We start from the raw sequence: 24,630 nt of genomic DNA, 5'->3' as shown, positions 1-24,630 counted from the left end.
GGGGAGGAGCCGGGTGCCCCCCGCAGTGCCCCTGATGGGAGGGGCTGGAGCAGGAGTAGCGGGGAGTCTGCTTTCCTGCTGGACTCAAGGTGCTTCAATTCCCAGGTGGGAGGGTCCATGGGGGGGAGTGGGGGCTGGGTCAGGCAGGGGGGCTGGGCGGGGGGCTGGACTGGGTCAGGTAGGGGTGCTGGGCTGGGGGCTGGCCGAGGGGCTGGGCTGGGTCAGGCAGGGAGGCCGGGTTGGGAGGGCCGGCCAGGGCAGCTGGGGGAAATCAGGCAGGGTGATGGGCTGGGGGGATCAGGCGGGGGCTAGGCTGGGTCAGGCTGGGGGCTGGGCTGGGCTGGGGGGCTGGGCTGGGTCAGGCAGGGGGGCTGGGTGAGGGGCTGGGCTGGGTCAGGCAGGGGGCTGAGCTAGGGGTCCAGGTGGGGGGGATCAGGTGGGGGGCTGGGCCGGGGGGCTGGGCTAGGGGCTGGGCTGGGTCAGGCAGGGGGCTGGGCTGGGGGTCCAGGCGGGGGGGATAAGGTGGGGTGCTGGGCCAGGGGGCTGGCCGATAGGCTGGGCTGGGTCAGGCAGGGGGGCCGGGCGGGGGGCTGGGCTGGGTCAGGCAGGGGGGCTGGCCGGGGGGCTGGGCCGGGGGGCCGGGCGGGGGGCTGGGCTGGGTCAGGCAGGGGGGCCGGGCGGGGGGCTGGGCTGGGTCAGGCAGGGGGGCCAGGTGGGGGGCTGGGCTGGGTCAGGCAGGGGGGCCGGGCAGGGAGCTGGGCTGGGTCAGGCAGGGGGGGGCCGGGCGGGGGGCTGGGCTGGGTCAGGCAGGGGGGCCGGGCGGGGGGCTGGGCTGGGTCAGGCAGGGGGGCCGGGCGGGGGGCTGGGCAGGGGGGCCGGGCGGGGGGCTGGGCAGGGGGGCCAGGTGGGGGGCTGGGCTGGGTCAGGCAGGGGGGGGCCGGGCGGGGGGCTGGGCTGGGTCAGGCAGGGGGGGGCCGGGCGGGGGGCTGGGCTGGGTCAGGCAGGGGGGCCGGGCAGGGAGCTGGGCTGGGTCAGGCAGGGGGGCTGGGCGGGGGGCTGGGCTGGGTCAGGCAGGGGGGGCCGGGCGGGGGGCTGGGCTGGGTCAGGCAGGGGGGGGCCGGGCGGGGAGCTGGGCTGGGTCAGGCAGGGGGGGGCCGGGCGGGGGGCTGGGCTGGGTCAGGCAGGGGGGCCGGGCAGGGAGCTGGGCTGGGTCAGGCAGGGGGGGGCCGGGCGGGGGGCTGGGCTGGGTCAGGCAGGGGGGCCGGGCGGGGGGCTGGGCAGGGGGGCTGGGCGGGGGGCTGGGCTGGGTCAGGCAGGGGGGCCGGGCAGGGAGCTGGGCTGGGTCAGGCAGGGGGGGGCCGGGCGGGGGGCTGGGCTGGGTCAGGCAGGGGGGCCGGGCAGGGAGCTGGGCTGGGTCAGGCAGGGGGGCCGGGCGGGGAGCTGGGCTGGGTCAGGCAGGGGGGGGCCGGGCGGGGGGCTGGGCTGGGTCAGGCAGGGGGGCCGGGCGGGGAGCTGGGCTGGGTCAGGCAGGGGGGGGCCGGGCGGGGGGCTGGGCTGGGTCAGGCAGGGGGGCCGGGCGGGGAGCTGGGCTGGGTCAGGCAGGGGGGGGCCGGGCGGGGGGCTGGGCTGGGTCAGGCAGGGGGGCCAGGCGGGGAGCTGGGCTGGGTCAGGCAGGGGGGGGCCGGGCGGGGGGCTGGGCTGGGTCAGGCAGGGGGGCCGGGCGGGGAGCTCCCTCCGCCCAGTTAGCAGGGGCCTGGCAGCCGCACACCAGCCTCAGCAGCTGCCAAGCTCCCTGCAGTGCCTGGCAGAGATCAGGGAGGAGGGAGGGAGGGAGCCGAGGGGCAGATGCCGACCCAGAGCCCCCGCCCACCCGTACGGGCCCTGTGCCCCCAGCCAGAGCCGCTGCCCGGAGCCTGCCCTTCGGATGGGGAGGGGTTGGCGGGGCAGGGGCTGGGGCAGCCCCCTCCCCCCGCCCGGAGCCAGCATAAACCCCCGTGGTGCAGCCCCACGCCTCCGGCTCCTGCCCCAGCCCTCAGAGTAGCTGGGAGCCCCGCGCCCGGCAGAGCTGCCCTGCGTGCAGAATGCAGAGACCAGCGGCCCGCAGGGACGGAGCTGTCTCCCTGGGATGGAGCATTCCCCCGTCGGGGCAGGCTCCCAGCCCAGGGCCCCCGGCCACAGTCCCTCAGTGGCCTCAGGGTAGCACCTCGGGCCAGCGCAGCCCCAGGGCCCGTCCGGAGCCAGGCTGAGCCCCAGGGCCGTCCGGAGCCAGGCTGAGCCCCGGGGCCCATCCGGAGCCAGGCTGAGCCCCGGGGCCCGTCCGGAGCCAGGCTGAGCCCCAGGGCCCGTCCGGAGCCAGGCTGAGCCCCAGGGCCGTCCGGAGCCAGGCTGAGCCCCAGGGCCGTCCGGAGCCAGGCTGAGCCCCGGGGCCCGTCCGGAGCCAGGCTGAGCCCCAGGGCCGTCCGGAGCCAGGCTGAGCCCCAGGGCCGTCCGGAGCCAGGCTGAGCCCCAGGGCCGTCCGGAGCCAGGCTGAGCCCCACGGCCCGTCCGGAGCCAGGCTGAGCCCCAGGGCCCGTCCGGAGCCAGGCTGAGCCCCAGGGCCGTCCGGAGCCAGGCTGAGCCCCGGGGCCCGTCCGGAGCCAGGCTGAGCCCCAGGGCCCGTCCGGAGCCAGGCTGAGCCCCAGGGCCGTCCGGAGCCAGGCTGAGCCCCAGGGCCCGTCCGGAGCCAGGCTGAGCCCCAGGGCCCGTCCGGAGCCAGGCTGAGCCCCAGGGCCGTCCGGAGCCAGGCTGAGCCCCAGGGCCCGTCCGGAGCCAGGCTGAGCCCCAGGGCCCGTCCGGAGCCAGGCTGAGCCCCAGGGCCGTCCGGAGCCAGGCTGAGCCCCAGGGCCGGTCCGGAGCCAGGCTGAGCCCCACGGCCCGTCCGGAGCCAGGCTGAGCCCCAGGGCCCGTCCGGAGCCAGGCTGAGCCCCAGGGCCCGTCCGGAGCCAGGCTGAGCCCCAGGGCCGGTCCGGAGCCAGGCTGAGCCCCAGGGCCGTCCGGAGCCAGGCTGAGCCCCAGGGCCCGTCCGGAGCCAGGCTGAGCCCCAGGGCCGGTCCGGAGCCAGGCTGAGCCCCAGGGCCGTCCGGAGCCAGGCTGAGCCCCAGGGCCCGTCCGGAGCCAGGCTGAGCCCCAGGGCCCGTCCGGAGCCAGGCTGAGCCCCACGGCCCGTCCGGAGCCAGGCTGAGCCCCAGGGCCCGTCCGGAGCCAGGCTGAGCCCCAGGGCCCGTCCGGAGCCAGGCTGAGCCCCACGGCCCGTCCGGAGCCAGGCTGAGCCCCAGGGCCCGTCCGGAGCCAGGCTGAGCCCCAGGGCCCGTCCGGAGCCAGGCTGAGCCCCAGGGCCCGTCCGGAGCCAGGCTGAGCCCCACGGCCCGTCCGGAGCCAGGCTGAGCCCCAGGGCCCGTCCGGAGCCAGGCTGAGCCCCAGGGCCCATCCGGAGCCAGGCTGAGCCCCAGGGCCGTCCGGAGCCTGCAGCCCTGCTCTCCCCAGACACGCCTGTCGCCTCACGACCCCCCCAGAGCCTGACCCGGGAGCACCAGCTCTGCCCCCCGCCCGCGCCAGGACAAACCTGCAGAGCCTCCCTCGGGGCAGCCGCTCTGCTCTGCTCCCCGCTGCCCGCCCAGCTCAGCTCTGATTACGGGAGATGGCGGAGCCAGAACTTCCACATTCCTGGAGCCAGCGGATTAGGCTGCCCTGCCTCGTGGCTTTCCCACCCCGCTGTCCGAGCCAGCTGGCTGCCTCCACTAGCCCCAGGGCCCCGACCTCCGGCTCCCTCGGGCTCCCTGGGCCTGGGCGCTCCCAGCGGCCCCCTGCCTCGGCTCGCTGCCTGCTGCAGCCAGGAGCCGTCCGGAGGGAAGCGGCACCCGCAGCCTGGCCAGCGGGGTCAGAGCTGCCGCGCTCCCCCCGGGCTGCCTGCGTGCTGGGCACGTCAGCTCCGTGGGGCCGTGGGACAGGGGCTCCTGCAGGGCCAGAGGTTCGACCCCCCCGCCCCGCCGGCCCCAGCGCCTGCCTCCTGGGCACCCCTGCCACGCCTGATCCCAGCCCCCGCCCCGGGACCTTGCCCGCCCTGCCACGCCCGATCCCAGCCAGCCCCCCCCGGGCTCTGCCCGCCCTGCCACGCCCGATCCCAGCCAGCCCCCCGGGACCCCGCCCGCCCTGCCACGCCCGATCCCAGCCAGCCCCCCCCCGGGGCCCTGCCACGCCCGATCCCAGCCCCCCCCGGGACCCCGCCTGCCCCTGCCACACCCGATCCCAGCCCCCCCCCCCGGGGCCCTGCCCGCCCTGCCACGCCCGATCCCAGCCAGCCCCCCCGGGACCCCGCCCGCCCTGCCACGCCCGATCCCAGCCAGCCCCCCCCCGGGGCCCTGCCACGCCTGATCCCAGCCGGCCCCCCCGGGACCCCGCCCGCCCTGCCACGCCCGATCCCAGCCAGCCCCCCCCCCGGGGCCCTGCCCGCCCTGCCACGCCCGATCCCAGCCAGCCCACCCCTGGGCCCTGCCCGCCCTGCCACGCCCGATCCCAGCCAGCCCCCCCGGGACCCCGCCCGCCCTGCCACGCCCGATCCCAGCCAGCCCCCCCCCGGGCTCTGCCCGCCCTGCCACGCCCGATCCCAGCCAGCCCCCCCGGGACCCCGCCCGCCCTGCCACGCCCGATCCCAGCCAGCCCCCCCCCGGGGGGCCCTGCCACGCCCGATCCCAGCCCCCCCCGGGACCCCGCCTGCCCCTGCCACGCCCGATCCCAGCCCCCCCCCCGGGACCCCGCCTGCCCCTGCCACGCCCGATCCCAGCCCCCCCCCCCGGGGCCCTGCCCGCCCTGCCACGCCCGATCCCAGCCAGCCCCCCCGGGACCCCGCCCGCCCCTGCCACGCCCGATCCCAGCCAGCCCCCCCCCCGGGGCCCTGCCCGCCCTGCCACGCCCGATCCCAGCCCCCCCCGGGGCCCTGCCACGCCCGATCCCAGCCAGCCCCCCCGGGACCCCGCCCGCACCTGCCACGCCCGATCCCAGCCAGCCCCCCCCCGGGGCCCTGCCCGCCCTGCCACGCCCGATCCCAGCCAGCCCCCCGGGACCCCGCCCGCCCCTGCCACGCCCGATCCCAGCCAGCCCCCCCCGGGGCCCTGCCCGCCCTGCCACGCCCGATCCCAGCCAGCCCCCCGGGACCCGCCCGCCCCTGCCACGCCCGATCCCAGCCAGCCCCCCCCCGGGGCCCTGCCCGCCCTGCCACGCCCGATCCCAGCCCCCCCCCGGGACCCTGCCACGCCCGATCCCAGCCCCCCCCCCCGGGACCCCGCTGCCCCTGCCACGCCCGATCCCAGCCCCCCCCCCCCGGGACCCCGCCTGCCCCTGCCACGCCCGATCCCAGCCAGCCCCCCCGGGGCCCTGCCCGCCCTTGCCACGCCCGATCCCAGCCAGCCCCCCCGGGACCCCGCCCGCCCCTGCCACGCCCGATCCCAGCCCCCCCCCCCCGGGACCCTGCTCGCCCCTGCCACGCCCGATCCCAGCCAGCCCCCCCCCCGGGGCCCTGCCACGCCTGATCCCAGCCGGCCCCCCCGGGACCCCGCCCGCCCCTGCCACGCCCGATCCCAGCCCCCCCCCCCCCGGGACCCCGCCTGCCCCTGCCACGCCCGATCCCAGCCCCCCCCCGGGACCCCGCCTGCCCCTGCCACGCCCGATCCCAGCCCCCCCCCCCCCCGGGACCCCGCCTGCCCCTGCCACGCCCGATCCCAGCCCCCCCCCCGGGACCCTGCCCGCCCCTGCCACGCCCGATCCCAGCCAGCCCCCCCCGGGATCCCGCCCGCCCCTGCCACGCCTGATCCCAGCCGGGCCCCCCGGGACCCCGCCCGCCCCTGCCACGCCCGATCCCAGCCCCCCCCGGGACCCCGCCTGCCCCTGCCACGCCCGATCCCAGCCCCCCCCCCGGGACCCCGCCTGCTCCTGCCACGCCCGATCCCAGCCCCCCCCCGGGACCCCGCCTGCCCCTGCCACGCCCGATCCCAGCCCCCCCCGGGGACCCCGCCTGCCCCTGCCACGCCCGATCCCAGCCCCCCCCCCGGGGCCCTGCCCGCCCTGCCACGCCCGATCCCAGCCAGCCCCCCCGGGACCCCGCCCGCCCTGCCACGCCCGATCCCAGCCAGCCCCCCCCCGGGGCCCTGCCCGCCCTGCCACGCCCGATCCCAGCCCCCCCCCGGGGCCCTGCCACGCCCGATCCCAGCCAGCCCCCCCGGGACCCCGCCCGCACCTGCCACGCCCGATCCCAGCCAGCCCCCCCCCGGGGCCCTGCCCGCCCTGCCACGCCCGATCCCAGCCAGCCCCCCCGGGACCCCGCCCGCCCCTGCCACGCCCGATCCCAGCCAGCCCCCCCCGGGGCCCTGCCCGCCCTGCCACGCCCGATCCCAGCCCCCCCCCCCCGGGACCCCGCCTGCCCCTGCCACGCCCGATCCCAGCCAGCCCCCCCAGGGCCCTGCCCGCCCTGCCACGCCCGATCCCAGCCAGCCCCCCCGGGGCCCTGCCCGCCCCTGCCACGCCCGATCCCAGCCAGCCCCCCCCGGGACCCCGCCCGCCCTGCCACGCCCGATCCCAGCCAGCCCCCCCGGGGCCCTGCCCGCCCCTGCCACGCCCGATCCCAGCCAGCCCCCCCGGGGCCCTGCCCGCCCTGCCACGCCCGATCCCAGCCCCCCCCCCGGGGCCCTGCCCGCCCTGCCACGCCCGATCCCAGCCAGCCCCCCCCCCCCCCGGGACCCCGCCCGCCCTGCCACGCCCGATCCCAGCCAGCCCCCCCCCCCACCAGGCCTCTGCTCCTCCCCGGGCAGGTGCCCCCCCCACCAGGCCTCTGCTGCTCCCCGGGCAGGTGCCCCCCCCACCAGGCCTCTGCTGCTCCCCGGGCAGGTACCCCCCCCCCACCAGGCCTCTGCTCCTCCCCGGGCAGGTGCCCCCCCCCACCAGGCCTCTGCTCCTCCCCGGGCAGGTGCCCCCCCCACCAGGCCTCTGCTGCTCCCCGGGCAGGTGCCCCCCCCCACCAGGCCTCTGCTGCTCCCCGGGCAGGTGCCCCCCCACCAGGCCTCTGCTGCTCCCCGGGCAGGTGCCCCCCCCCACCAGGCCTCTGCTCCTCCCCGGGCAGGTGCCCCCCCCACCAGGCCTCTGCTGCTCCCCGGGCAGGTGCCCCCCCCCACCAGGCCCTCTGCTGCTCCCCGGGCAGGTGCCCCCCCCACCAGGCCTCTGCTGCTCCCCGGGCAGGTGCCCCCCCCCACCAGGCCTCTGCTCCTCCCCGGGCAGGTGCCCCCCCCCACCAGGCCTCTGCTCCTCCCCGGGCAGGTGCCCCCCCCCACCAGGCCTCTGCTCCTCCCCGGGCAGGTGCCCCCCCCCACCAGGCCTCTGCTGCTCCCCGGGCAGGTGCCCCCCCCACCAGGCCTCTGCTGCTCCCCGGGCAGGTGCCCCCCCCCACCAGGCCTCTGCTCCTCCCCGGGCAGGTGCCCCCCCCCCACCAGGCCTCTGCTCCTCCCCGGGCAGGTGCCCCCCCCCCACCAGGCCTCTGCTCCTCCCCGGGCAGGTGCCCCCCCCCCACCAGGCCTCTGCTCCTCCCCGGGCAGGTGCCCCCCCCCCACCAGGCCTCTGCTCCTCCCCGGGCAGGTGCCCCCCCCCCACCAGGCCTCTGCTGCTCCCCGGGCAGGTGCCCCCCCCCCATCAGGCCTCTGCTGCTCCCCGGGCAGGTGCCCCCCCCCCACCAGGCCTCTGCTCCTCCCCGGGCAGGTGCCCCCCCCCCACCAGGCCTCTGCTCCTCCCCGGGCAGGTGCCCCCCCCCACCAGGCCTCTGCTGCTCCCCGGGCAGGTGCCCCCCCCCCACCAGGCCTCTGCTCCTCCCCGGGCAGGTGCCCCCCCCCCACCAGGCCTCTGCTCCTCCCCGGGCAGGTGCCCCCCCCCACCAGGCCTCTGCTGCTCCCCGGGCAGGTGCCCCCCCCCACCAGGCCTCTGCTGCTCCCCGGGCAGGTGCCCCCCCCCACCAGGCCTCTGCTCCTCCCCGGGCAGGTGCCCCCCCCCACCAGGCCTCTGCTGCTCCCCGGGCAGGTGCCCCCCCCCCACCAGGCCTCTGCTGCTCCCCGGGCAGGTGCCCCCCCCCCACCAGGCCTCTGCTGTTCCCCGGGCAGGTGCCCCCCCCCCACCAGGCCTCTGCTGCTCCCCGGGCAGGTGCCCCCCCCCACCAGGCCTCTGCTGCTCCCCGGGCAGGTGCCCCCCCCCCCCCCACCAGGCCTCTGCTGCTCCCCGGGCAGGTGCCCCCCCCCCCATCAGGCCTCTGCTGCCTCCCCGGGCAGGTGCCCCCCCCCCACCAGGCCTCTGCTCCTCCCCGGGCAGGTGCCCCCCCCCCACCAGGCCTCTGCTCCTCCCCGGGCAGGTGCCCCCCCCCCCACCAGGCCTCTGCTCCTCCCCGGGCAGGTGCCCCCCCCCACCAGGCCTCTGCTCCTCCCCGGGCAGGTGCCCCCCCCCCATCAGGCCTCTGCTCCTCCCCGGGCAGGTGCCCCCCCCCCCACCAGGCCTCTGCTCCTCCCCGGGCAGGTGCCCCCCCCCACCAGGCCTCTGCTCCTCCCCGGGCAGGTGCCCCCCCCCCACCAGGCCTCTGCTGCTCCCCGGGCAGGTGCCCCCCCCCACCAGGCCTCTGCTCCTCCCCGGGCAGGTGCCCCCCCCCCACCAGGCCTCTGCTCCTCCCCGGGCAGGTGCCCCCCCCCACCAGGCCTCTGCTGCTCCCCGGGCAGGTGCCCCCCCCCACCAGGCCTCTGCTCCTCCCCGGGCAGGTGCCCCCCCCCACCAGGCCTCTGCTGCTCCCCGGGCAGGTGCCCCCCCCCACCAGGCCTCTGCTCCTCCCCGGGCAGGTGCCCCCCCCCACCAGGCCTCTGCTCCTCCCCGGGCAGGTGCCCCCCCCCCACCAGGCCTCTGCTCCTCCCCGGGCAGGTGCCCCCCCCCCACCAGGCCTCTGCTGCTCCCCGGGCAGGTGCCCCCCCCCCATCAGGCCTCTGCTGCTCCCCGGGCAGGTGCCCCCCCCCCATCAGGCCTCTGCTCCTCCCCGGGCAGGTGCCCCCCCCCACCAGGCCTCTGCTGCTCCCCGGGCAGGTGCCCCCCCCCCACCAGGCCTCTGCTGCTCCCCGGGCAGGTGCCCCCCCCCCACCAGGCCTCTGCTGCTCCCCGGGCAGGTGCCCCCCCCCCCACCAGGCCTCTGCTGCTCCCCGGGCAGGTGCCCCCCTCCCCCACCAGGCCTCTGCTGCTCCCCGGGCAGGTGCCCCCCCCCCACCAGGCCTCTGCTGCTCCCCGGGCAGGTGCCCCCCCCCACCAGGCCTCTGCTGCTCCCCGGGCAGGTGCCCCCCCCCACCAGGCCTCTGCTGCTCCCCGGGCAGGTGCCCCCCCCCCACCAGGCCTCTGCTGCTCCCCGGGCAGGTGCCCCCCTCCCCCACCAGGCCTCTGCTGCTCCCCGGGCAGGTGCCCCCCCCCACCAGGCCTCTGCTGCTCCCCGGGCAGGTGCCCCCCCCCCATCAGGCCTCTGCTGCTCCCCGGGCAGGTGCCCCCCCCCCACCAGGCCTCTGCTGCTCCCCGGGCAGGTGCCCCCCCCCACCAGGCCTCTGCTCCTCCCCGGGCAGGTGCCCCCCCCCCACCAGGCCTCTGCTGCTCCCCGGGCAGGTGCCCCCCCCCACCAGGCCTCTGCTGCTCCCCGGGCAGGTGCCCCCCCCCACCAGGCCTCTGCTGCTCCCCGGGCAGGTGCCCCCCCCCCACCAGGCCTCTGCTGCTCCCCGGGCAGGTGCCCCCCCCCCACCAGGCCTCTGCTGCTCCCCGGGCAGGTGCCCCCCCCCCATCAGGCCTCTGCTGCTCCCCGGGCAGGTGCCCCCCCCCCACCAGGCCTCTGCTCCTCCCCGGGCAGGTGCCCCCCCCCACCAGGCCTCTGCTCCTCCCCGGGCAGGTGCCCCCCCCCCACCAGGCCTCTGCTGCTCCCCGGGCAGGTGCCCCCCCCCCCACCAGGCCTCTGCTCCTCCCCGGGCAGGTGCCCCCCCCCACCAGGCCTCTGCTGCTCCCCGGGCAGGTGCCGCGCCGGCCGCATTCCTGGGCTCCGGGCCCTGAGCCGCTTTGTGTTTCACTGGCAGCCGCCTGGGCTTGCAGCCCGGAAACAGCCGCGGCCTGGACAGCCCCTGAGCCGGCCCGAGCCTGCTCCCCTGGGCACAGGCCCCGGCCCCCAGCACCCCCGGCCCCCAGCACCCCCGGCCCCCAGCACCCCCGGCCCGGCCCCCAGCACCCCCGGCCTGGCCCCCAGCACCCCCGGCCCCCAGCACCCCGGCCTGGCCCACAGCACCCCCGGCCCGGCCCCCAGCACCCCCGGCCTGGCCCCCGGCACCCCCGGCCCGGCCCCCAGCACCCCCGGCCCCCAGCACCCCCGGCCCGGCCCACAGCACCCCCGGCCCCCAGCACCCCCGGCCTGGCCCCCGGCACCCCCGGCCCCCAGCACCCCCGGGCCTGGCCCCCGGCACCCCCGGCCCCCAGCACCCCCGGCCTGGCCCCCGGCACCCCCGGCCCCCAGCACCCCCGGCCTGGCCCACAGCACCCCCGGCCCGGCCCCCAGCACCCCCGGCCTGGCCCCCAGCACCCCCGGCCCCCAGCACCCCCGGCCTGGCCCACAGCACCCCCGGCCCGGCCCCCAGCACCCCCGGCCTGGCCCCCGGCACCCCCGGCCCGGCCCCCAGCACCCCCGGCCCCCAGCACCCCCGGCCCGGCCCACAGCACCCCCGGCCCCCAGCACCCCCGGCCTGGCCCCCGGCACCCCCGGCCCCCAGCACCCCCGGCCTGGCCCCCGGCACCCCCGGCCCCCAGCACCCCCGGCCTGGCCCCCGGCACCCCCGGCCCCCAGCACCCCCGGCCTGGCCCCCGGCACCCCCGGCCCCCAGCACCCCCGGCCTGGCCCCCAGCACCCCCGGCCTGGCCCACAGCACCCCCGGCCCCCAGCACCCCCGGCCTGGCCCCCGGCACCCCCGGCCCGGCCCCCTGCACCCCCGGCCCCCAGCACCCCCGGCCCGGCCCCCTGCACCCCCCGGCCCCCAGCACCCCCGGCCCGGCCCCCGGCACCCCCGGCCCCCGCACCCGCCCGGCCCGGCCCCGGCACCCCCGGCCCCCAGCACCCCCGGCCCGGCCCCCGGCACCCCCGGCCCCCAGCACCCCCCGGCCCGGCCCCCAGCACCCCCGGCCCGGCCCCCTGCACCCCGCGGCTGGCCCCCGGCACCCCCGGCCCCCAGCACCCCGGCCCGGCCCACAGCACCCCCGGCCTGGCCCCCAGCACCCCCGGCCCCCAGCACCCCCGGCCCGGCCCCCTGCACCCCCGGCCTGGCCCACAGCACCCCCGGCCCCCAGCACCCCCGGCCTGGCCCCCGGCACCCCCGGCCCGGCCCCCTGCACCCCCGGCCCCCAGCACCCCCGGCCCGGCCCCCTGCACCCCCGGCCCCCAGCACCCCCGGCCCGGCCCCCAGCACCCCCGGCCCCCAGCACCCCCGGCCCGGCCCCCGGCACCCCCGGCCCCCAGCACCCCCGGCCCGGCCCCCGGCACCCCCGGCCCCCAGCACCCCCGGCCCGGCCCCCTGCACCCCCGGCCTGGCCCCCGGCACCCCCGGCCCCCAGCACCCCGGCCCGGCCCACAGCACCCCCGGCCCCCAGCACCCCCGGCCTGGCCCCCGGCACCCCCGGCCCGGCCCCCTGCACCCCCGGCCCCCAGCACCCCCGGCCTGGCCCCCGGCATCCCCGGCCCCGGCCCCCAGCACCCCCGGCCTGGCCCCCGGCACCCCCGGCCCCCAGCAACCCCCGGCCTGGCCCCCGGCATCCCCGGCCCCGGCCCCCAGCACCCCCGGCCTGGCCCCCGGCATCCCCGGCCCCGGCCCCCAGCACCCCCGGCCTGGCCCCCAGCACCCCCGGCCTGGCCCCCGGCATCCCCGGCCCGGCCCCCTGCACCCCCGGCCCGGCCCCAGCACTCTCGCAAGCCGGTCCCCGGCCGTCCCCAGTGCCTGGCGGGGCAGCCCCGGTGTGACGGGGCGTCAGGGTCCCGAGCCGGCCAGCCGAGTGGAAGGCTCCTGGCTCAGGGACACGGCGCGGGAGCGGACAGCCCGTTCCTTCCGGGGGGCTCCTAGGCCCTGAGCCCCCCTTGCCCTGGTCTGTCTCTGCTCATCCCAGCCTACAGGAGACCGACTCCCCCCCAGCCCCGCCCCCCCCCCGTGTCCTTCAGGCCCACGGGCCGATCTGCTGTCCCTGGGCCTCAGGGTTTGAGACTGAACACCCAGCCGCCCCCCCTCTTGCAGCTAGTGCTGCAGGGCCTGGGGAAACTGAGGCACGCACGCCCACACCCATCGCTACAGAGCTGCCTAGGACAGTCGGTTCCCATGGAACCCCCACGCCGGGGGCCAGGGGGGGGCCGGGCCCTTCTGACAGCCCCACGCCGGGGGCCGGGGGGGGGCCGGGCCCTTCCGACAGCCCCACGCGGGGGGCCAGGGGGGGGGCCGGGCCCTTCCGACAGCCCCACGCGGGGGCCAGGGGGGGGCCGGGCCCTTCCAACAGCCCCACGCGGGGGCCAGGGGGGGGCCGGGCCCTTCCGACAGCCCCACGCCGGGGGCCAGGAGGGGGGCCGGGCCCTGCCGACAGCCCCACGCCGGGGGCCAGGGGGGGCCGGGCCCTGCCGACAGCCCCACGCCGGGGGCCAGGGGGGCCGGGCCCTTCCAACAGCCCCACGCGGGGGCCAGAAGGGGGGCCGGGCCCTTCCGACAGCCCCACGCCGGGGGCCAGGGGGGGCCAGGCCCTTCCGACAGCCCCACGCGGGGGCCAGGGGGGGGCCGGGCCCTGCCGACAGCCCCACGCGGGGGCCAGGGGGGGGGCCGGGCCCTGCCGACAGCCCCACGCGGGGGCCAGGGGGGGGGCGGGCCCTGCCGACAGCCCCACGCGGGGGCCAGGGGGGGGCCGGGCCCTGCCGACAGCCCCACACGGGGGCCAGGGGGGGGGCCGGGCCCTGCCGACAGCCCCACACGGGGGCCAGGGGGGGGCCGGGCCCTTCCAACAGCCCCACGCCGGGGGCCAGGGGGGGGCCGGGCCCTGCCGACAGCCCCACGCCGGGGGCCAGGGGGGGCCGGGCCCTGCCGACAGCCCCACGCGGGGGCCAGGAGGGGGGGCCGGGCCCTGCCGACAGCCCCACGCGGGGGCCGGAAAGCCAGGACCGCGCTGAGTCACCAGCCGAGTGGGGCTGGTGGTGACGGAGCCAGCTGGGGACGGCTCAGCGCTTCGCCCGGTGCCCGGAACGGGCATGACTGGAGCCGGCGCCTGAGTCAGGCAGTTTCCTCGGCCAGGGCGCCCCTCCCACACTGCACCGAGAGCCAGGGGGCCTCCCCCCATCTGCCCCAGCCCCACGGAGCTCAGCCAGGGTCCTGCCCAGCTTGGCCTGTGCATGGGGCTGGCCGCGGGGCTCGGGCTGGGCAGGGGGTGGCCGTGTGGGGCACCAGGCAGCCCCTCCACTCTCACGGCCGCCCGGACTCAGCTGCTGACCCAGCCCCTCTGTGGCCCCGCCAGCTCCCCACCATGGCCTGGGGCCAGAGCGGCCTCTCTGGAGCCCCGGGGGGCTGGGTCGGGCCCCAGGAGCATCGCTTGGCAGGGCCAGGGGCCGCGGGCCAAGTCGGCCGCACCCGCCTCCCCCGGTCTGCGCTCGCCCCGGCCGCCCAGAGCCGCTCCGGGGAGCAAGGCAGGTCTGCGGCGCCACGAAGCGGGGGGGTCGGGCCCACGGGGCTCCACACGGACACGTGACGTGGGGGGTTGCCCGCTCTTGTAGCACAGCCCCGGAGGCCTGGGCTCCCTGTCGCCACTTGCGGGCACGTCCGCAACCCTCCCGCCACGGCCGCGGGAAACCTGGCTACGAGGAAGGAGCCTTTCCCGAGAGACGCCTGCAGCCTACACACAGCCTCACCCCTCGCTGTGTGAGTGTGCCTCAGTTTCCCCCAGCCACTGCAGGGGGAGAGGCTGGGCCCAAGATCACAACGCCTGCCGGGGAAGGGAGACCAAGGGCAGGCGGGGCTGCACCAGGCTGGGGAGGAGTCGGTCTCGGCCGGGCTAGGATGGGGGAAGGGCGCGACAGCAGACGGGGGTTCAGGGCCCGGGACCCCTCCCCCGAGAGGAACCAGGCTGCCTGCCCTGGCCCTGCGCTGACAGCGACCCCCGCGCCGTGTCCCTGGGACCCAATCGAGCGGCCGAGTCACGTCTGGGGACGCCCGACGCTCAGGAGTGCACAGCCCTGCCCCTGGGCGGAAGGACCCCAAGCCCCCTCCAGGCCGGGACCCCGGGGACTGCAGCGGAGGGGCCGGGCGCCCCAGGCTGCGTGAGCACGGCCAGCAGCCCCGGAGCAGCGAGCGCTCCCCTTTCCCGGCGCTGGGGAGCGTTGTGTCCAGTTCTGGGCCCCGCCACAGGAAGGACGTGGACCGGCTCTGTCCCAGCCCCGGCCTCCCTGCCCTCGCTCCGGGACCGAGGCAGCCGGGGGCACTCGGGGGCCGGCTGCTCTGCCCCGCTCCTGCCGAGGGGCGAAGGGGCTGCCTTGCTCCTCCTCCCCTGCTGCCCCCTCCCCACTAGCCCCTCCCACCCACGGCATCCGGGGCATGAGACCCCTTGTGCCCCCCATGTGTCACCCCTGGAACTTTCTTCTAACGTCCAACCTCAGCCGCCCCGGCCGCAGGGTGAGCCCGCTGCTTCTCGCCCTGTCCTCAGAGGCCCGGGGACCCCTGCCACGCTAGATCCCCGAGAACCAGTCGTCTCCCCTTCCCAAGCCCGGCTCCCCCAGCTCCCCTCCCCGCTGGCCGGCCGGAGGCAGGCAAGGAGCCGAGCGAGGTGCGCGTAGCGCAAAGGGCCGGGGCACCAGGCTCCGGGCGGCCGGCGCCATCTTGCTTTGCCGGGCCAGATGGCTGCCCGGCCCCTGGTGAGCTCAGGGAGCCGGGAGCCGTTTCCAGGGCGCGCGGGAGCCGCACTTGAAGGGGGAAGAGCCGCATGCGGCTTGCGAGCTGCAGCGTGGCCACGGCGCCCTGGACCCTCCATCGGTCTCCTGGCTCTCCCCCAGACCTTCTCCGAAAGGCAGGGCCCAGAACTGGCCCCAAGACTCCAGCTGAGGCCCAACCAGCGCAGCGCAGCGCAGAGCCGAGCCGAGCCGAGCCGAGCCGTGCCGAGCGCAGCCGAGCCGAGCCGAGCCGAGCCGAGCCGAGCGGAGCGGAGCAGAGCCGGAGCCGAGCGGAGCCGAGCGGAGCCGGAGCCAAGCAGAGCCGAGCGGAGCCGGAGCTGAGCGGAGCGGAGCCGGAGCCGAGCGGAGCGGAGCCGGAGCGGAGCCGGAGCCGGAGCCGGAGCCAAGCCGAGCCGAGCCGGAGCCGGAGCCGAGCCGGCCGAGCCGGAGCCGAGCCGGAGCCGAGCCGAGCCAAGCTGAGCCGAGCGGAGGAACGACTCTCGCGTCCGGCTCCCGGCACACCTGGGCACGCCGCCAGAACCACGTTTGCCACGGCGTCACACGGCCGACTCATTCGGCTTGTGCTCCGCTCTGATCCCTCGGCCCCTTTGCGCAGGACTCCTCCTAGACAGGCGCTGCCCAGTGTCGACAGCGGCGCTATTGGGGGATACGTCCCGTACCCTGAAATAGCGTTTTCCGCGTCTTACCAGCCGCCCGTTATTTCACAATGCAACAGCAAACGGGCTCGCTCTGCCGACGCCCCGGCGCCCCTCCTGCCACGAGGGAATCGCGCTCGAGTTCCGGATCAGGCGCGCTGGAGACAGCGCCACATTTCGAAGGAGACTCTCTCAAAGGAAGCATGAAATGAATTGTGCCGCTCCTCTGGAGCTAGCGCCGCGGTGCGGGCGCCTTCGGCTGCTCTCCCGGCCCGAGGGGAGCACTTTGCACGTGTCCCCGTTGCACCTCGCTCACCGTTTCCAGCCGGCCATTTCTCCAGCTCGCCCATCCCAGTTTGAATTCCGACCCGTCCTCCAGAGCACTCGCCGCCCCTCCCAGCTCGCACCCTTCATGAGCGTCCTCTCTGCCCGTCTCTCAGACCTGAGCGGAGCCTGCGGAACCCCCCGAAGCACCGCGAACCGCGAACAGCCGCTCCCTGAGGCCGGTTCTCCAGCCCCCCCCCCCCCCCCCCCCGCGATGGTACCGACACCCTTACCACGGCGACCGCTGCCCCGGAGCCACGCGGCTCAGTGTCTGAGACTAGACACTAGCCCGGAGGGCCTGGGACCCTGGACTCTGCTCAGAACGGGTCGGACCAATGACACTAAATGGCCCAGGCCTCCAACAGCAGCCGGGCCGGGTGCCCAGAGCGAGGGAGCAGACCAGGCAATCCGCACACGATCCCTCCCCTGCCGCCCATTCCCAGCCTCTGGCAAACACCGGCAAGGGACCCATCCCCGCCCAGCCTGGCCAATAGGCACTGATGGACCCGACCTCCCTGCATTTCTCTAGCTCTTTGTTGAAACCTATTGTAAGTCTTTGCTGTCACAACATCCTCTGGCGAGGAGTTCCACAGGTTGACTGTGCACTGTGTAAAGAAATACTTCCTTTGGTTTGCTTTAAACCTGCTGCCTATTGATTCCACTGGGCGACCCCCAGTTACAGTGTTATGGGAGGGAGTAAATAACTCTTCACTCCCCAGCCTCTGTCATATCCCCGCCCCCCCAGGCTGAACAGTCCCAGCCCTTTGACTCGGCCCTGCTGTTGCCTTCTCTGCGCCGCTCCCAACGCCCAGCCCCGCTGGTTGGGAGGAGGGACGTGGGACGCGGCGTTGGAGACGTGGGCGCCCCGTGGCTGGCACAGCGGCAATACGAGAGTCCGTCTCTCTCTAGCCCTGTCTGCGCGGCTCCCGACGCCGTTAGCTCGCATTGCTGGCGCTGCGCCCTGCTGGCCTGGTGGGGGGGTGGGCTGTGGACACGGGCGCTGGCTGGCAGGCAGCGCCCCCTAGTGGGAGGGGCGCTCACCCTGGGACAGTGGGGTGGATGCCTGGGGCAGGGGGGCTGACGGTGCGATCAGCCCCTTGGGGGACCGGTGGCCCAAGACAGAGGGTTTCCCTCCGCCCGGGCACGGGGCTAGACCCGTCGCTGGGTAACCGCCCCTCCCACTAGGGGGCGCCGCCTGCTGCCCAGCGCCCACGGCCGCAGCCCCACGCACACCCCGGGCCCGGCTGAGCAGCATGGCCAGGAGCCTCGCCGGGCCACGGGCCACCCACGTCGGGGCAAGCGCCCCCGTGGGCCCAGCCTGCCCGGCGTTGCCTGTAAAACCAACCACCCTCCAGGGGCAGCGCACCGGCCATGGCGGGGCAGAGAGCCCAGTGGTTAGAGCAGGTGTCCGGGCCTCTCCCCGCAGCAGGGGCCCGGCCGTGCTTGTGCAACTCGCACACTCAGCTGCCCACACGTGTCTCACGGTGACGGGGCCGGCACAACCGGCCCGCTGCGGCATCCGAGTGGGACCCAGCCCCGGCACAGCCCAGCCGCTGCCGGGACCCTGGCAGGGGCACAGCCCCGCGCTGGGGCCACAGGGGAAGGAGGGTCCCCCCGCCTCTGAGGACAATGGGGCCCCGCGACCTCGCGGACACAGAGCCAGTGACGTGGGGGATCCTGGCATGGGGGCAGGGGCGTGGCTCCCACAAAGCTTGTGGGGGGCCCTGGGGCGCTGCAGAGGCCCCTAGTGGTTAGAGCACGGGGCCTGGGAGCAGGGGGAGGGGAGCTAGAGCCTGTGCCGGAGCCACGTCCAGGGAGCAGCCTCCCTCTCGGCCCAGGCCCCTCGGCCTCCTCCCCGCCGGCCGCACAAAGGGCCCTTGTTCTGCGAACAATCCTCCCAGCGGGCGGCTCGGCCCGGCGGCCACGGCCCAGCACGATCCAGGGACCGGCCCCGACGCGCCCGCCCGAGCTGCGCTAAGGCGATTACGGAGCCCCGGCCTCCCGGCACCGAGCCCAGCCCCCAGGCACCGGGCCTGCTCCCGGCCCCCCCCGCACGCGCCTCCCCCGGGGACCCGTCCTCGCACGCCTCTGCACCGGGGCACCGCCTCGCACGCGCCTGCCCCGGGGCACCGCCTCGCACGCCTCTGCACCGGGGCACCGCCTCGCACGCGCCTGCCCCGGGGCACCGCCTCGCACGCCTCTGCACCGGGGCACCGCCTCGCACGCGCCTGCCCCGGGGCACCGCCTCGCACGCCTCTGCCCCGGGGCACCGCCTCGCACGCCTCTGCCCCGGGGCACCGCCTCGCACGCCTCTGCCCCGGGGCACCGCCTCGCACGCCTCTGCACCGGGGCACCGCCTCGCACGCGCCTGCCCCGGGGCACCGCCTCGCACGCCTCTGCCCCGGGGCACCGCCTCGCACGCCTCTGCCCCGGGGCACCGCCTCGCACGCCTCTGCCCCGGGGCACCGCCTCGCACGCCTCTGCCCCGGGGCACCGCCTCGCACACCTCTGCACCGGGGCACCGCCTTGCATGCCTCTGCACCGGGGCACCGTCCTCGCACACCTCTGCACCGGGGCACCGCCTCGCACGCGCCTGCCCCGGGGACCCGTCCTCGCACACCTCTGCACCAGGGCACCGCCTCGCACGCGCCTGCCCCGGGGACCCGTCCTCGCACACCTCTGCACCGGGGCACCGCCTCGCACGCGCCTGCCCCGGTGACCCGTCCTCGCACACCTCTGCACCGGGTCACCGCCTCGCACGCCTCTGCACCGGGGCACCGTCCTTGCACGCGCCTGCCCCGGGGCACCGCCTCGCACGCGCCTGCACCGGGGCACCGTCCTCACACGTGCGTGCCCCGGGGCACCGCCTCGCACACCTCTGCACCGGGGCACCGTCCTCGCACGCGCCTGCCCCGGGGCACCGCCTCGCACACCTCTGCACCGGGGCACTGTCCTCACACGCGCCTGCCCCGGGGCACCGTCCTCGCACACCTATGCGCCAGGGCACCGTCCTCGCACGCGCCTGCCCCGGGGCACCGTCCTCGCACACCTCTGCACCGGGGCACCTTCCTCGCACACGCCTGCCCCGGGGCACCGTCCTCGCACGTGCCTGCCCCGGGGCATGGTCCTCGCACACCTCTGCACCGGGGCACCGTCCTCGCACACCTCTGCCCCGGGGCACCGTCCTCGCACACCTCTGCACCAGGGGCACCTTCCTTGCACGCGTCTGCTGCCCTGGGGGCACTTTCCTCGCACACCTCTGCACCGGAGCACCTTCCTCGCATGCGCCTGCACCGGGGGCGCCCTCCCCACATGCGCCTGCCCCGGGGGCACCATCCTCGCACACCTCTGCACCAGGGGCACCTTCCTCGCACGCACCTGCCCCGGGGCACCGTCCTCGCACACTTCTGCACCAGGGGCACCTTCCTCGCACACGCCTGCCCCGGGGCACCATCCTCGCACACCTCTGCAGCAGGGGCACCTTCCTCGCACGTGCCTGCCCCGGGGCACCGTCCTCGCACACCTCTGCACCAGGGGCACCTTCCTCGCACACGCCTGCCCCGGGGCACCATCCTCACACACCTCTGCAGCAGGGGCACCTTCCTTGCACGCGTCTGCTGCCCTGGGGGCACTTTCCTCGCACACCTCTGCACCAGGGGCACCTTCCTCGCATGCGCCTGCACCAGGGGCGCCCTCCCCACATGCGCCTGCCCCGGGGGCACCATCCTCGCACACCTCTGCACCAGGGGCACCTTCCTCGCACGCGCCTGCCCCGGGGCACCGTCCTCGCACACCTCTGCACCAGGGGCACCTTCCTCGCACACGCCTGCCCCGGGGCACCATCCTCACACACCTCTGCAGCAGGGGCACCTTCCTCGCACGTGCCTGCCCCGGGGCACCATCCTCACACACCTCTGCACCAGGGGCACCTTCCTCGCACACGCCTGCCCCGGGGCACCATCCTCGCACACCTCTGCAGCAGGGGCACCTTCCTTGCACGCGCCTGCACCGGGGGCGCCCTCCCCACACGCGCCTGCCCCGGGGGCACTTTCCTTGCACACGCCTGCCCACCTGCCCCAGAGGCACCTCCTCCTCTCACACACGCCAGGCACTGGAGCACACTCATCCTCGCACGCGCCTGCACCAGCATCACAGCTCCCTCCCCCGACCGCGTCTCAGTACCCAGCCTGGGCAGAGAGCGCCAACCCCTTGGAGCTGCGGGCAGGACACAGCCGGGGAGAGCAGTCGCCCTGCCTTAGCCAGAGCAAGGTGCGTGTGTACCCCTCTGGGCGGGCCAACACAGTCCTGAGGCCTGGCCTAGCGGCGGGCACCGGCCCAGGCGACCTGGTGAGTCCTTCCCAGGCCCGTGACTGATGAGCTCATCCCACGAGGCCGTGACAAAGGGGGAAGTTCCACCTAGAGGCCGTGCATGACTCAGTTTCCCCATGTGCCACACTGTTACCGAGGGGCAGGGTCGGAGTGATCCCAGCCTGTCTCACTCGTTGCTTTGGCCAAGTGCCCCGGAGCGGAGCACGGGGAGCCCAACGGCCACTCCCACGGCTCACGCACGGCCACCGACGCCCCGGCCAGGCTGGGTCCCCGCCGTACGGGGGCAGCTCGGGGCTACTGCGCAGTGGGAGGGAAGGCCTGGTGGCCGCAGCCTGAGGCCTTCGTGGGCAGCCAGGTCACAGGAGCGGCAGCCAGCAGCCGAGAAGCGACGGTTCCCCCTCCCGCTCCACGGCCAGGGAATTCGAGCCGCCAGGGTGGGGGGGAAACACGTCCCGACTGGCCCCGCCCGGCCTGAATGCACCCGCCCCGCCCAGCCACTCCGGAATGCACCCGCCCCGCCCGACTGGCCCCGCCCCGCCCGACTGGCCCCGCCCAGCCACTCCGGAATGCACCCGCCCCGCCCGACTGGCCCCGCCCGGCCTGAATGCACCCGCCCCGCCCAGCCACTCCGGAATGCACCCGCCCCGCCCGACTGGCCCCGCCCCGCCCGACTGGCCCCGCCCAGCCACTCCGGAATGCACCCGCCCCGCCCGACTGGCCCCGCCCGGCCTGAATGCACCCGCCCCGCCCAGCCACTCCGGAATGCACCCGCCCCGCCCGACTGGCCCCGCCCGGCCTGAATGCACCCGCCCCGCCCAGCCACTCCGGAATGCACCCGCCCCGCCCGACTGGCCCCGCCCCGCCCGACTGGCCCCGCCCAGCCACTCCGGAATGCACCCGCCCCGCCCGACTGGCCCCGCCCGGCCTGAATGCACCCGCCCCGCCCAGCCACTCCGGAATGCACCCGCCCTGCCCGACTGGCCCCGCCCGCACAGCCACTCCGGAATGCACCCGCCCCGCCCTACTGGCCCCGCCCCGCCCGACTGGCCCCGCCCGGCCTGAATGCACCCGCCCCGCCCAGCCACTCCGGAATGCACCCGCCCCGCCCGACTGGCCCCGCCCCGCCTGACTGGCCCCGCCCAGCCACTCCGGAATGCACCCGCCCCGCCCGACTGACCCCGCCCGGCCTGAATGCACCCGCCCAGCCCAGCCACTCCGGAATGCACCCGCCCCGCCCGACTGGCCCCGCCCGGCCTGAATGCACCCGCCCCGCCCAGCCACTCCGGAATGCACCCGCCCCGCCCGACTGGCCCCGCCCCGCCCGACTGGCCCCGCCCAGCCACTCCGGAATGCACCCGCCCCGCCCGACTGGCCCCGCCCGGCCTGAATGCACCCGCCCCGCCCAGCCACTCCGGAATGCACCCGCCCCGCCCGACTGGCCCCGCCCCGCCCGACTGGCCCCGCCCAGCCACTCCGGAATGCACCCGCCCCGCCCGACTGGCCCCGCCCGGCCTGAATGCACCCGCCTCGCCCTACTGGCCCCGCCCCGCCCGACTGGCCCCGCCCGGCCTGAATGCACCCGCCCCGCCCAGCCACTCCGGAATGCACCCGCCCCGCCCGACTGGCCCCGCCCGGCCTGAATGCACCCACCCCGCCCAGCCACTCCGGAATGCACCCGCCCTGCCCGACTGGCCCGGCCCCGCCCGACTGACACCGCCCGGCCTGAATGCACCCGCCCCGCCCGACTGGCCCCGCCCGGCCTGAATGCACCCGCCCCGCCCAGCCACTCCGGAATGCACCCGCCCCGCCCGACTGGCCCTGCCCCGCCCGACTGGCCCCGCCCCGCCCGACTGGCCCCGCCCATCCTGAATGCACCCGCCCCGCCCGACTGGCCCCGCCCCGCCCGACTGGCCCCGCCCAGCCACTCCGGAATGCACCCGCCCCGCCCGACTGGCCCCGCCCATCCTGAATGCACCCGCCCCGCCCGACTGGCCCCGCCCCGCCCGACTGGCCCCGCCCAGCCACTCCGGAATGCACCCGCCCCGCCCGACTGGCCCTGCCCCGCCCGACTGGCCCCGCCCCGCCCGACTGGCCCCGCCCATCCTGAATGCACCCGCCCCGCCCGACTGGCCCCGCCCCGCCCGACTGGCCCCGCCCAGCCACTCCGGAATGCACCCGCCCCGCCCGACTGGCCCCGCCCCGCCCGACTGGCCCCGCCCAGCCACTCCGGAATGCACCCGCCCCGCCCGACTGGCCCTGCCCCGCCCGACTGGCCCCGCCCCGCCCGACTGGCCCCGCCCATCCTGAATGCACCCGCCCCGCCCGACTGGCCCCGCCCCGCCCGACAGGCCCCGCCCAGCCACTCCGGAATGCACCCGCCCCGCCCGACTGGCCCCGCCCGGCCTGAATGCACCCGCCCCGCCCGACTGACCCCGCCCATCCTGAATGCACCCGCCCTGCCCGACTGGCCCCGCCCAGCCACTCCGGAATGCACCCGCCCCGCCCGACTGGCCCCGCCCGGCCTGAATGCACCCGCCCCGCCCAGCCACTCCGGAATGCACCTGCCCCGCCCGACTGGCCCCGCCCATCCAGAATGCACCCGCCCTGCCCGACTGGCCCGGCCCCGCCCGACTGGCCCCGCCCGGCCTGAATGCACCCACCCCGCCCAGCCACTCCGGAATGCACCCGCCCCGCCCGACTGGCCCCGCCCCGCCCAGCCACTCCGGAATGCACCTGCCTCACACTATTGGCCCCGCCCTGCCCCGCCCGAATGCACCCGCCCCACCCAACTGGTCCCGCCCGGCCGAATGCACCCGCCCCGCCCAGCCACTCCAGAATGCACCCGCCCCGCCCGACTGGCCCCCGCCCGGCCTGAATGCACCCGCCCCGCCCAGCCACTCCGGAATGCACCCGCCCCGCCCGACTGGCCCCGCCCGGCCTGAATGCACCCGCCCCACCAAGCCACTCCAGAATGCACCCGCCCCGCCCGACTGGCCCCGCCCGGCCTGAATGCACCCGCCCCGCCCAGCCACTCCGGAATGCACCCGCCCCGCCCGACTGGCCCCGCCCATCCTGAATGCACCCGCCCCGCCCGACTGGCCCCGCCCAGCCACTCCGGAATGCACCCGCCCCGCCCGACTGGCCCCGCCCCGGCCTGAATGCACCCGCCCCGCCCAGCCACTCCGGAATGCACCCGCCCCGCCCGACTGACCCCGCCCATCCAGAATGCACCCGCCCTGCCCGACTGGCCCCGCCCAGCCACTCCGGAATGCACCCGCCCCGCCCGACTGGCCCCGCCCGGCCTGAATGCACCCGCCCCGCCCTACTGGCCCCGCCCCGCCCGACTGGCCCCGCCCGGCCTGAATGCACCCGCCCCGCCCAGCCACTCCGGAATGCACCCGCCCCGCCCGACTGGCCCCGCCCATCCAGAATGCACCCGCCCTGCCCGACTGGCCCGGCCCCGCCCGACTGGCCCCGCCCGGCCTGAATGCACCCACCCCGCCCAGCCACTCCGGAATGCACCCGCCCCGCCCGACTGGCCCCGCCCGGCCTGAATGCACCCGCCCCGCCCGACTGGCCCCGCCCGGCCTGAATGCACCCGCCCCGCCCGACTGGCCCCGCCCGGCCTGAATGCACCCGCCCCGCCCGACTGGCCCCGCCCGGCCTGAATGCACCCGCCCCGCCCAGCCACTCCGGAATGCACCCGCCCCGCCCGACTGGCCCTGCCCCGCCCGACTGGCCCCGCCCCGCCCGACTGGCCCCGCCCATCCTGAATGCACCCGCCCCGCCCGACTGGCCCCGCCCCGCCCGACTGGCCCCGCCCAGCCACTCCGGAATGCACCCGCCCCGCCCGACTGGCCCCGCCCGGCCTGAATGCACCCGCCCCGCCCAGCCACTCCGGAATGCACCCGCCCCGCCCGACTGACCCCGCCCATCCTGAATGCACCCGCCCTGCCCGACTGGCCCCGCCCTGCCCGACTGGCCCCGCACAGCCACTCCGGAATGCACCCGCCCCGCCCTACTGGCCCCGCCCCGCCCGACTGGCCCCGCCCGGCCTGAATGCACCCGCCCCGCCCAGCCACTCCGGAATGCACCCGCCCCGCCCGACTGGCCCCGCCCATCCAGAATGCACCCGCCCTGCCCGACTGGCCCGGCCCCGCCCGACTGGCCCCGCCCGGCCTGAATGCACCCACCCCGCCCAGCCACTCCGGAATGCACCCGCCCCGCCCGACTGGCCCCGCCCAGCCACTCCAGAATGCACCCGCCCCGCCCGACTGGCCCCGCCCGGCCTGAATGCACCCGCCCCGCCCAGCCACTCCGGAA

At 78.3% G+C, this 24,630-nt stretch overlaps 1 protein-coding gene across 2 annotated transcripts in view; it reads right to left on the bottom strand.

The window, feature by feature from the left end:
- Positions 1-24,630, bottom strand: part of SLC4A2 (solute carrier family 4 member 2) — a 118,203-nt gene that overhangs the window by 57,838 nt on the left and 35,735 nt on the right. The window contains exon 1 of one of the 2 annotated variants that reach the window (XM_089776868.1): positions 3,602-4,107. The exons of the other annotated variant lie outside the window; for it this stretch is intronic. The gene's annotated coding sequence lies outside the window, so the exon portion shown is untranslated. Of the gene's footprint in view, positions 1-3,601; positions 4,108-24,630 lie in introns of those variants that run through there. 2 annotated transcript variants of the gene reach the window in all.

This window comes from Pelodiscus sinensis, chromosome 2 (assembly GCF_052426305.1).
Source record: "Pelodiscus sinensis isolate ZL-2025 chromosome 2, ASM5242630v1, whole genome shotgun sequence".
Classification (NCBI taxonomy): domain Eukaryota; kingdom Metazoa; phylum Chordata; order Testudines; family Trionychidae; genus Pelodiscus; species Pelodiscus sinensis.
This window is presented reverse-complemented; position numbering and strand designations above follow the sequence as displayed.